We start from the raw sequence: 11,321 nt of genomic DNA, 5'->3' as shown, positions 1-11,321 counted from the left end.
AGACCCAACTTTTGATGAGGTATCATTTAGGTCCATTATAACCTTCCCCAATGTATATTTTGAGTCCTTAAACTTTTTAAGTAGTTAATGTAAGGTCTATGTACTTATTTGACCCTTAAATCTGACCTGACATGTCTAAGTGTGTATTCAGCGATAACTGTTAGTTTTCTTTTTAGTCATGTTCATCGGATCGGGATGTATTGGTAGTAGGAATAGGTGTTCGGGATCACAGAGAGATAGAGAGAAAGGGGGTGATAGGTTGCAGACCATCAAAAGCCGTAGTGGTCGAAGCTCCGGTGGGGGTTTCGTTGACGGACGCCATCTGCGCGCCGGCAGCGACGTTCGGTGGAGAGGGAGTCGGCGCTGTGGCGTCCTCGGCCGCGGCGTGTGCGTCGGGGTGGCGTTGTCGGCGTCGGTGGTGCTTCCCGTCGCTGGCAGCGCCCCTTCTCAAGATTGGGTCTAGGGTTAGGATGTCGGTGAGGTGACTGGCGGCGCGGTGAACCTCGTACTACGAGCCCCGGCCCCCACCTTTCCTTTATAGCGCTGTGCGACGGGGGCCCACCAACCATGTAGGGTTGGGCGCCCCCGATCAGGGCGCGAGAACAAGGCCCAGTTAGGCCGTTGGGCCTAACTGGTGGGAGATCAATCCTAACATTCTCCCCCTTGATCTCTCATCTATTCTTCGTTCTTTAATTTCATACTCAAAACTTTCAATTCATATTTTTCTTGCTTCCATCCTATTTCATCACAGATTAGTGCATAGATCTGTCCCACCATCACAGCAATTAGTGCCGTTAGACTAACAGCCACAATACAATTCTCCGTTTTGAAATGTAAACTTTCTTTGGGCCCTTCGTATGTTCAGGAATCATAGGCTTTCCCTTAAACCCATGTCGGCTACGTGTTCTCTAAACACGTTGGGTGGTAAGCCCTTTGTGAGCGGATCCGTGAGTATTTTCTCTGTACCTATATGCTCAAGATTTATTATATGATCCCGAACTTTATCTTTCACAACATAGTACTTTATGTCAATGTGTTTGGCAGCACCACTTGACCTATTGTTGTGAGCATACTGTACTGCTGGGTTGTTATCACAATACAACCTCAGTGGTTCATTTATATCATCAATCACTTTCAATCCGGGTATAAATTTCTTCAGCCAATTCACCTGCCCCGTTGCCTCATAGCATGCTACAAACTCGGCATACATTGTCGAGGATGTAGTTACGGTTTGTTTGGAGCTTTTCCACGATATAGCCCCTCCTGCGAGAGTAAATACATATCCTGACGTGGATTTTCTTTCATCTCCCGCATAATCAGAATCTGAATACCCCTCTATCTGCAGGGAGTCAGATCTTCTATACGTAAGCATGAGGCCTTTCGTACCCTGCAAATAACGCATGACTTTCTTCACTAATTTCCAATGTTCAATTCCTGGATTCTTTTGATATCTGCCAAGTAACCCAGTAACAAAAGCTAAGTCAGGGCGTGTACACACTTGAGCACATTGTAAACTTCCAACAGCTGAAGCATACGGTACCGCTTTCATTAGGTCAATTTCATATTGGTTCTTGGGACACTGATGTTCCCCAAATCTATCGCCCTTGACTATAGGAGCAGGTGAAGGACTGCACGCATGCATACTAAATTTCTTCAGGACCTTTTCTATGTATGCCTTTTGCGATAATCCTAGAACCCCTTTTCTCCTGTCTCGGTGAATCTCTATTCCCAAAACGAACGAGGCCTCACCGAGATCCTTCATATCAAAGTTTGAGGACAAGAATTTCTTCGTTTCCATTAGTAGATTGATATCACTACTAGCAAGCAAGATATCATCCACATACAAAATTAGGAATATGTACTTTCCATTCTTGAACTTTGCATAAACGCAATTGTCCTCAACATTTTCTTCAAACCCAAAACCTTTTATCGTTCTATCAAACTTCAAATACCACTGTCTTGAAGCTTGCTTCAATCCGTATATTGATTTCTTCAGGCGGCATCCCATATTTTCCTTTCCTTTTATGACAAAACCTTTTGGTTGTGCCATATAAACATTTTCTTCCAAATCCCCGTTTAGGAAAGCCGTCTTTACATCCATTTGATGTAACTCCAAATCATAGTGGGCTACAAGTGCCATTATAATTCTGAAGGAATCTTTACATGAGACTGGAGAAAACGTCTCATTGTAATCAATCCCTTCTCTTTGCGTGAAGCCTTTCGCCACAAGTCGCGCTTTAAATCTTTCTATATTCCCTTGGGAGTCATATTTCGTTTTGTAGACCCATTTACAGCCTACTGTTTTGGCTCCTTTAGGAATATTTTCTAAGTCCCAAACTTTATTGGTACTCATTGATTTCAATTCATCTTCCATGGCCTTAAGCCACTTTGATGAGTGGTCGCTTCTCATGGCTTCTTCAAATGAGGTGGGATCATCCCCCATCTGACATTCTTCTGTTTCATAAACTTCATAGTCATCAGTAATAGCTGATCTTCTTATTCTTTGAGACCTTCTAGGTGCCTCCGGCACTTGTTCCACATTTGGCTGTTGTTGTTCTTCCTCATGTGCAACATTTGGTTCTATAGGTTCCTCAAGGATAGGTTCCTCAAGGATAGGTTCCTCATGTTCATTCATTGTCGCCACGGGAGAACTTGCAACAGGTGTTGGCACTATAGTGTCCTGCACTGTCGGTGCAACAGCAGCAGGTAGCGTGAAGAATGGTTCTTCAACCATTAGAGTGGGTACATGTACCCGCTTCTCCTATAGACTGATTTCTCGTGCTACCATGCTCCCCCTGATCATGTTATCCTCTAAGAACACAGCGTGTCTTGTTTCTATAATCTTCGTATGTCTGTCAGGACAATAGAAGTGATATCCTTTCGATCTTTCTAGATAGCCAATAAAATGGCAGCTGACTATCTTGGAGTCTAACTTTCCTATGTTTGAGTTAAACACTTTTGCCTCAGCTAGACAGCCCCACACACGCAAATGATTGAGTGAGGGTTCCCTTCCTATCCATAATTCATACGGTGTTTTAGGCACCGATTTACTTGGTACTCGATTAAGTATGTGAATGGCGGTTTTCAGTGCCTCCATCCATAAACTAATCGGTAATGTGGAGTAACTCATCATGCTTCTTACCATATCCATTAAGGTACGGTTACGTCTTTCAGCCACTCCATTCTGCTGAGGCTCCCCCGGTGTGGAGTACTGAGCAACTATGCCATTTTCCTGTAGGAACCTTACGAATGGTCTAGGAATTTAGCCATATGGGGTATGTCGCCCATAGTACTCTCCACCTCGGTCTGATCGTACTATCTTGATTTTCTTATTGTGCTGATTTTCAACTTCAGCTTTAAATATTTTGAATTTATCCAATGCTTCCAATCTTTCTTTAATTGGATAAATATTGCCATAACGAGAGTAGTCGTCTGTGAATGTTATAAACAAGTCATAACCATCCACACTTTTCACAGAAAAAGGACCACATATATCTGTGTGGATTATTTCTAAAATTCATGTGCTTCGTTTGGCATCTTTCTTAATTTTCTTGACATACTTTCCTTTGATGCAATCAATACATTGTTCTAAATCTGAAAATTCTAAGTGCGGGAGAATTGATTCCTTAACCAATCGTTCCATTCTCCCCCTCGAAATATGGCCCAAGCGACAATGCCATAATTTCGAAGAGACAGTATCAATTCTCTTCCGCTTCTTAGTTACATCCGTAGATGGGGAATCATTCACATTCTCATCACATACATTGTTCGCATTCTCAGCAAGAGATAATAAATAAAGCTTGTCTTGTCGGAAGGCAAGACCAACACATTTATTATTAACCAGTATCTTACACTTGCCATCACCAAAATGGCAATCAATTCCATCATCATCAAGTTTCGAAACACTTATCAAATTTCTATGCAAAGAGGGAACATAAAGTACTTCTTTAAGTCTAAGTACAAAACCATTATTCAATTCTAAAGAAAAATCTCCAATGAATTCAACATTGGCTTGCACTTTATTTGCAACTTTAATCGTTCTTTCTCCTCTTTGCAAGGTTCTCGTCCCACTTAACCCCTGTAAGGAATTTGCAACATGAGTAGTTGCTCCTGAATCAACCCACCAAGTGGATTTATCATAACATAAATATAGAGATTCATCTACAAATGTAATAAATTCATCACCTTTATTTAGCAGAGATTTCAGGAAGTCTGGACAATCCCTCTTATAGTGTCCCTTCTTGAAGCAGTGCTTGTACTGATCTTTTTCAGCTCCACCATACTGCTGATTCTCAGAATCCTGGGGTTTCTTTCCCTGTGAACTGGAGGAAGAGGACTTATCCCACTTAGGTTTCCCTTGTGGTTTAGAATTCTTGCCATTAAAGTTCTTTCTTTTGTTGTCCTTCACAAAATGAGCAGATTCACCTTGTGAGGACTTTATCCTCTCCTCTTCTTGAGCACACATTGAGATGAGTCTTTCTATGCCCCATCTTTCAGGCTGCATATTATAGTTCACAATGAAGGTGTCATATTCTTTTGGAAAAGAAGCAAAAATCAAATGAATCAGGAAATCCTCCTCCTTCAAATTCATTTCTTTTAGCTTAGATGCCGTAGTGTTCATCTTCAAAATGTGCTCTCTTATGCTACCACCAGTGAATTTCTCATTCACAAGCTTCTTAATCAGTGAACTTGCTGTGGCCTTGGTAGACCCAGTAAACTGACTCTTGATTTTCTTAATATATTCTTTGGCAGTAGCACATTCAGGGATTGAGCCCCTTATCTGTTCTTCTATGGTGGCTTTGGCTACCAACAGGCACTTGCGGTTGGAGAGAGTCCATTGCCTATGTTCAAGGTCATATTTCATTCTTATTTCAGCATGATCACGCTTTTGAGCAGCGAAATCAGCGTCAGATTCATTGTCACCTCTCACCAGGTCCTCTGGCTCAGTAGGACACGGTGAGGTGATGGCAAAATCGACCTCTCCCAATGCAAGTTCCAATTCATACTTCTCCCGCCACACACGGTGATTGGTTCCATTGAGTGTCGGGATGTTGGCAATGTTCACAATGCATTTGCCTCCTAAAATCACACTAGAGTAAGTAAGAAACATTTATACATAAAATTTCATGCTTTAACTCAACGTTGGTCAAATTAAAACTTACAATTCATCCATGCAAATATTTTACATCACCGTTGGGCAGAAGTAAAATTAATGCACAATTTCTCATGGATCAAAAAATTATAATATTGTTATTAACAACGTTGGTCAGAAAATAACAGTATCATAATCGCATCAAAATTATCAGAAATTCATTTCTCTTAAAATTAAATTATCCTGATAATTATCATGCACATCGGAAATATTAATAATCTTTTCATATTATTATTTTCCAGAAGCACTAAAAAATTCATTGTTTTCTGAGCAAAATATCGTTGGATAAAATTTGCACAGAAAATTGTATCAAAATCATTCAAATTCATCAAAATATACATTTAAAATTGCTCCTGGAAAATAATAAGAAAAATTTTCTTCTTCTTCTTTTCAGCCCAGCGCGGCCCAAGACGCGCTGAAACCGGCTCAGCCCAGCTGTCCTCGCGCGCACAGTCCGCACCCAGGCCGCAACCTGGGCCTGGGCCGGCAAAGCGCCACGCGCGCTCGCGCCCGCCTGGGCCGGCGAGTTGGCCCAGCGAATCTCGACCGTTCGTTATGATCTGACGGCCGAGCGGCCGTTTCACGTGGATCAAAAGCGTCGCTGCGGCCGGCGCCCTAGAAACCCTAGCCATTCGTCCCTTCCCTTTCTCTCTCTTCTTCGCCGCTCTCTCTCATCTCTCTTCAGCTGCAGCGAAGACAGCCGCCACCGAGCAGCCGCGAGCGAGGAAAGCAGAGCGGGCGGCCATGGCGAGCCTTGGCGCCGTCGCCGGCCCCCTCGCCGGCGCGCGTGCTCCCCAACGGGTGAGCACGCCGCCGTCGAGCGACCTGGCCGCGGCGCTTCCTTGGCCGAGCACGGCGAGCCCGCGCCCCCGGCTCGGCTTCTTCTCCCGCGCCGGCGAAAAGGTTCATTCGACGCACCCTAACCCTAACGCATTTTCCCCTTTCTGAGTTTGAGTTTGTTCTTTTTGGGTTTATCCGAATGGGAAAAACTATGGTTAGGGTTAGGGTTCGTTCTTGCCGATTCGATTTCTTTGCTTTCGTTTCTTTCTTTTTCGTTCATCCGAATGGAAAACTAGGATTAGGGTTAGGGTTCGACCCTTCTTTCTTTCTTTAGATTTGATTTGGGGAATTAGGGTTAGGTCTTAGGGTTCGGTTTTCTATTTCCTTTCCCGATCCGCATCAGATCGGTCGGTTTCACTTCCCCGATCTGATTTCTTGTCGAACCTGGCTCTGATACCATTGTTAGTTTTCTTTTTAGTCATGTTCATCGGATCGGGATGTATTGGTAGTAGGAATAGGTGTTCGGGATTACAGAGAGACAGAGAGAAAGGGGGTGATAGGTTGCAAACCATCAAAAGCCGTAGTGGTCGAAGCTCCGGCCGGGGTTTCGTTGACAGACGCCATCTGCGCGCCGGCAGCGACGTTCGGTGGAGAGGGAGTCGACGCTATGGCGTCCTCGGCGGCAGCGTGTGCGTCGGGGTGGCGTTGCCGGCGTCGGTGGTGCTTCCCGTCGCTGGCAGCGCCCCTTCTCAAGATCGGGTCTAGGGTTAGGATGTCGGTGGGGTGACTGGCGGCGCGGTGAACCTCGTACTGCGAGCCCCGGCCCCCACCTTTCCTTTATAGCGCTGTGCGATGGGGGCCCACCAACCATGTAGGGTTGGGCGCCCCCGATCAGGGCACGAGAACAAGGCCCAGTTAGGCCGTTGGGACTAACTGGTGGGAGATCAATCCTAATAATAACATGGCATGTTGGTTAGCAACTTCCGGCTTAGGCATTTCTTAGAGCACGTCATGGACGTGAGAGCCGGGAGGATATGGTCATACCGGCCACCGGTCGCTACCCCTGCCCCTGCCCGTCGTCTTCACACCCTGTATCTCGGCGTTGTCGTCACCATGCAAGACAGCCAGTGGCGGTGGCAAGCTCATGCCCACAACGCGTCCACCTCCGTCTACGCTGTGCCGCTCAAAGTATATATGTGTGTATAAAAGGCACCATATATATGGAATTGTTTTATATACTTTTATGAATTGTTACGTATGTAATCCGCGGTAACATGTCTTATCTCTAGTGGCGCTCGCCCGTGAGGATCAAGTAATAATGAAGTAATACACCATCATATTGAGGACATGTAACATGTTGGTTATCTTGCTAGCCTAGCTTTAATTTGCCATTTTGCCTCATCTCACTAGACAAAGTTAACCCTTGGATGGACGGAGTGATCAGTTTGGCTCGCTCAAGCTTGAGAACAAAATGCTAGAAAATACATGCCCAAGGCAAGCTTGCTAAGATCCAATAATCCAAAACACCTTTCCAATACCAACTTATTTCTAGCCTAGGTAGGCAACATGGCAAGTTGGTAACCAACAAAAGATCCAAGCAGATCCTAAACCAATTCTAATCTTCCAAATAGTATCTCGAGTTTAAGTTCTAATTTTAGACCAGAAACCCTGGCCGCTGGCCCGTTGTTTCCACCACTACTGCTTCCGCTTCATGAGGACTAAGGATGCAAGTGAGCTTGTTTGTCCTGCAAATAGACTTAGGCCCCGTTTGGCAGGGCTTCACTTCACTAGTGAAGTCATTTTTTTTTCTTCAGCTCCACGAACAGTTCCATCGGTGGAGCTGAAGCGGTTTTGGTAAACCGTTTGGCAAAATGGCTTTCTTGTGAGAGCATGTTTTTAGGGGCCTGGAGGAGGAGCCGGGAGAAGCCATTTTTTTTGGCTCCATCCCACCTCAAATCACTGTGAGAGCATGTTTTTAGGGGGCTTCACAAGTGAAGCTATTTTACTTTACCCCGTTTGGTAGAAAACGGCTCCAAACGGCTCCTGAAGTCGGTGGAGAAGCCCTGCCAAACGGGGCCTTAATTTTCACGACGCTTATATATAACAATAAAATCAGCTTATGTACTACTACTTGTGAACTGATCGATACGTATCCATTCTTCATCAATTTTACAGATTAAACCGCCTCTACATTTTAAACTGGCACTACGGATAATAAATCTTGGTGCTACATTTTAAAGTGGCACTTGTGGTCTGATGCAGACGCTCGTGAAGTCGTGAGCTCATCTGATCTTTCATGGAAACTGCTTGGAAGTTGCCTTTGAGGCTGATGTGAGATGCACTGCTGCTAAAGAGAGTTACTACCTCAATGGCTCGGAGGACCTCATTTACTATGGATTTGCAATAAGGTTTTAAATCGCAAGCTATGACATTTAGTGGTATTGCCCACTGGAAGTTACAACATGCTATAGCGGAAGTTATTTTATTTAACAGTTTTGTTTAAAACATGAAATTTCTTAATTAATTAATTATGAGGAAAGCATGTCATTAAAGAAATTTTATGAACATAAATAATCAAATACATGTACAAAGCTCCACGAGCATGTTTCTAGGACCATCACTAGACATTTATAAAGCAATTAATATACTCACAGCTATAATTAACTTCCATATTCATTCAACGTTCAAAAATCAAACGGTTCAAAATTTGTTCAATAATTCATTACACCATTTATTTAATAAAGAGGCATAGATTACAGTCATCCAGAGTAAGGAAATAAATATATCTTTGGTCAATATTAGCGGTGCTAAATATATTTTGTGGCTCAGCCAAATAGTGGCTTTTAGCGGAGCTACAACATCATTAGCAGCAATAGCGGAACAATCGGCAATACCGTAGCGATAGATCTTATGAAAAGCTATAGCGGCCTATTTATAACACTGATTTTCAATTATGAGAAGTATGTATTCTCCATTAGCGAGAAACCTGATTCTTTTTTGGAAGAGATAAATATTATGACACTTAAGCTTACTATTTCACAGTTTTATAGGAAACCATATGGGGGTGTTTAATTTCCCAGAACCGCGTGATAAATAGTTCATTACCAATTCCTGACAAAGGTTTGAAAGCAGTAAAAGTTGGCAAGATAAATCTTTAAAATTTTGACCAGAAGCCTATTCTATATATTAAGGGAAATGCTAGCGCACGGACGTCCGATGGGGATAAATTTTGTCAGACGCTCGCCTACACGCCTAACAAGCCCGCCCCGATGCCTGACCCGCCCCCATCCATGCACCCCGTCCCCATCCCCATCCGTTCGCCCCGCCCTCACAGGCGCACCCGCCCTCATCCCACCGCGTCGCATGCCACATCCATCGGCCACCGGCTCGCTGTGTGCCATTCTCCGGTGCCCCTGACTCTTCGAACAGCAGGAAACACGTGTAGCATGAAATACTTGAATGCAACATACATCTAAAACAGATGAAACATACACTTGCAACATATGTGTCGGTGTTTCGAGTTACCACCGACGAGTAAATTTGTATTATTGCGCGTCTGGCTCGGATGGTGTGCTTAGAGGCCACACGGTTTATACTAGTTCGGGCAGAAAGTCCCTATGTCCAGTTCGTCGCTGCTACTCGTGTTACTAGCACCGAAAGTTTATAGTAGGGGTTACAAACGGGCAAGAGAGGAAAAGGATCCCAAGTCTTGGTGAAAGGAGTGAGTGGGTGCCGAGAGCTCGATCGCTGCTCAGTTGTGCGTTTGTTTCGTGCTCTTGTGCGGATCTGTATTAGATCTTGATGGGTCGATCGGTTCGGGACCCCCTTCATGGGGCGCCCTGCTTTCCCTTTTATAGACCAAGGAAAAGCGCGGGTTATAGCGGAGGAAAAGGAGAAGAACGAGAGAGAGGAAGGCCTCCAGAATCGTCGGGTCCTTCTTCTCTATCATGCGGGTCCCGCCAACCCTATAGATGTCAATAGGGATGGCTCCACGTCATGGTCCTATCAGTCACTGGCGCCATGCGTAGGCGTCATCCGCTGGTCATGGCGCTCCACTCTGTTCTGGCGAATGTCGTGGTAAACTGATGCGCCTGTCAGTGTTCGTACGAGGGTTAGACAGAATAGCACCGGTACGCCCGATGTTGTTCTTGATGTGAATCCTCAAGTATGGCCTATCATGGTCACGGGTTACATCGGGGCATGTCGATCTCTTCCTTGGTGTTAGAGTTTTGACCCAGGCTCATACGCTTGGACCTAGAGTGGTTGGCGGCAGTATGGGTCCCCGTCGGGCAAGGCGGAGCCCGTACCTAAGGGGTCCGGCGGGGTGGAGCCCGTGGTCTTACGGTTAGGTGAGGCGGAGCACAAACCGAAGGGTCAGGTGAGGTGGAGATCACAGCCTCAGGGTGGGGCGAGGCGGAGCCCACGACCTCGGGGTCAGGTGAGGCGGAGCCCGCCCCTTGAGGTCGGGTGAGGTGGAGATCATGGCCTCGGGGCCAGGTGAGGTGGAGCTCGCCCTCGGAGGTTGGGTGAGGTGGAGATCGTGGCCTCAGGGTCGGGTGAGGCGGAGATCGCGGCCTTGGGGTCGGGCGAGGCGGAGCTCACCCCCGGAGGTCGGGAGAGGCAGAGCTCACACACCTAGGGGTTGGGCGGAGCTATAGGCGTGCTCTTGACTGCTCGGTTGAATCAATGTTGATGATCAGTAGCTCCTCCTCTTCGGGTATCCTAGTATTGGTCCCTGACAATAGCCTCGAGTCTGCGGAGGAGTAGAATACTCCTTCAAAGGTTTTTCTGAATGGGAGGACTCTGAGGGCCTTGGCCTTTTCTTGTCACCCACAACGTGTCCTGGGGACGGCGATTCCCTTTCATCATGATCGGGCCTCTCGGGGGTATAGCCGTGAGATTTGGTGGGTCAGAAAAGGTCTTTCCTGGTTTTGACCCCTACGGGGGTCTGTCGTTCTACGACCATGAGTTTAGTCTCCTTGTGGTTCCAACTTTCCTCGAGCCCCCGCATTTAGCAGGGGTCCGGTCGAGGGTCAACTCATCTTCATGATCGTCTTCCCTCAAGCATTTTTCCAATAAAAACAGAGGGGCTAAGCTATACCATGATTTTTCTCTATGGATGAGCCATGGTGCTTGGTGAGTTGTTAACGGGCTAGTCTGAGTGGGGCCCTAGCATCCCGTTCATGGGGGTCTAGCTTGGGTCAGCTGGTGACCGACTCTAGATTCTCAGCGGTCAATCCATATAGTTCTCTGGTCCGTTCGATTGGTCCCGAGGGCTCTCTGCCTTTCTTCAAGGAAAAACCAAGGATCGTATCCGTCCGAGGCTCGAACGTGGGTCAGGACACCCGCGGCGCTCGTGCGCCCGAGTACTGGCCGCTAGCGGGCCCAT

This window comes from Miscanthus floridulus, chromosome 8 (assembly GCF_019320115.1).
Source record: "Miscanthus floridulus cultivar M001 chromosome 8, ASM1932011v1, whole genome shotgun sequence".
Lineage (NCBI taxonomy): Eukaryota > Viridiplantae > Streptophyta > Magnoliopsida > Poales > Poaceae > Miscanthus > Miscanthus floridulus.
Note: the sequence above shows the minus strand (reverse complement) of the source record.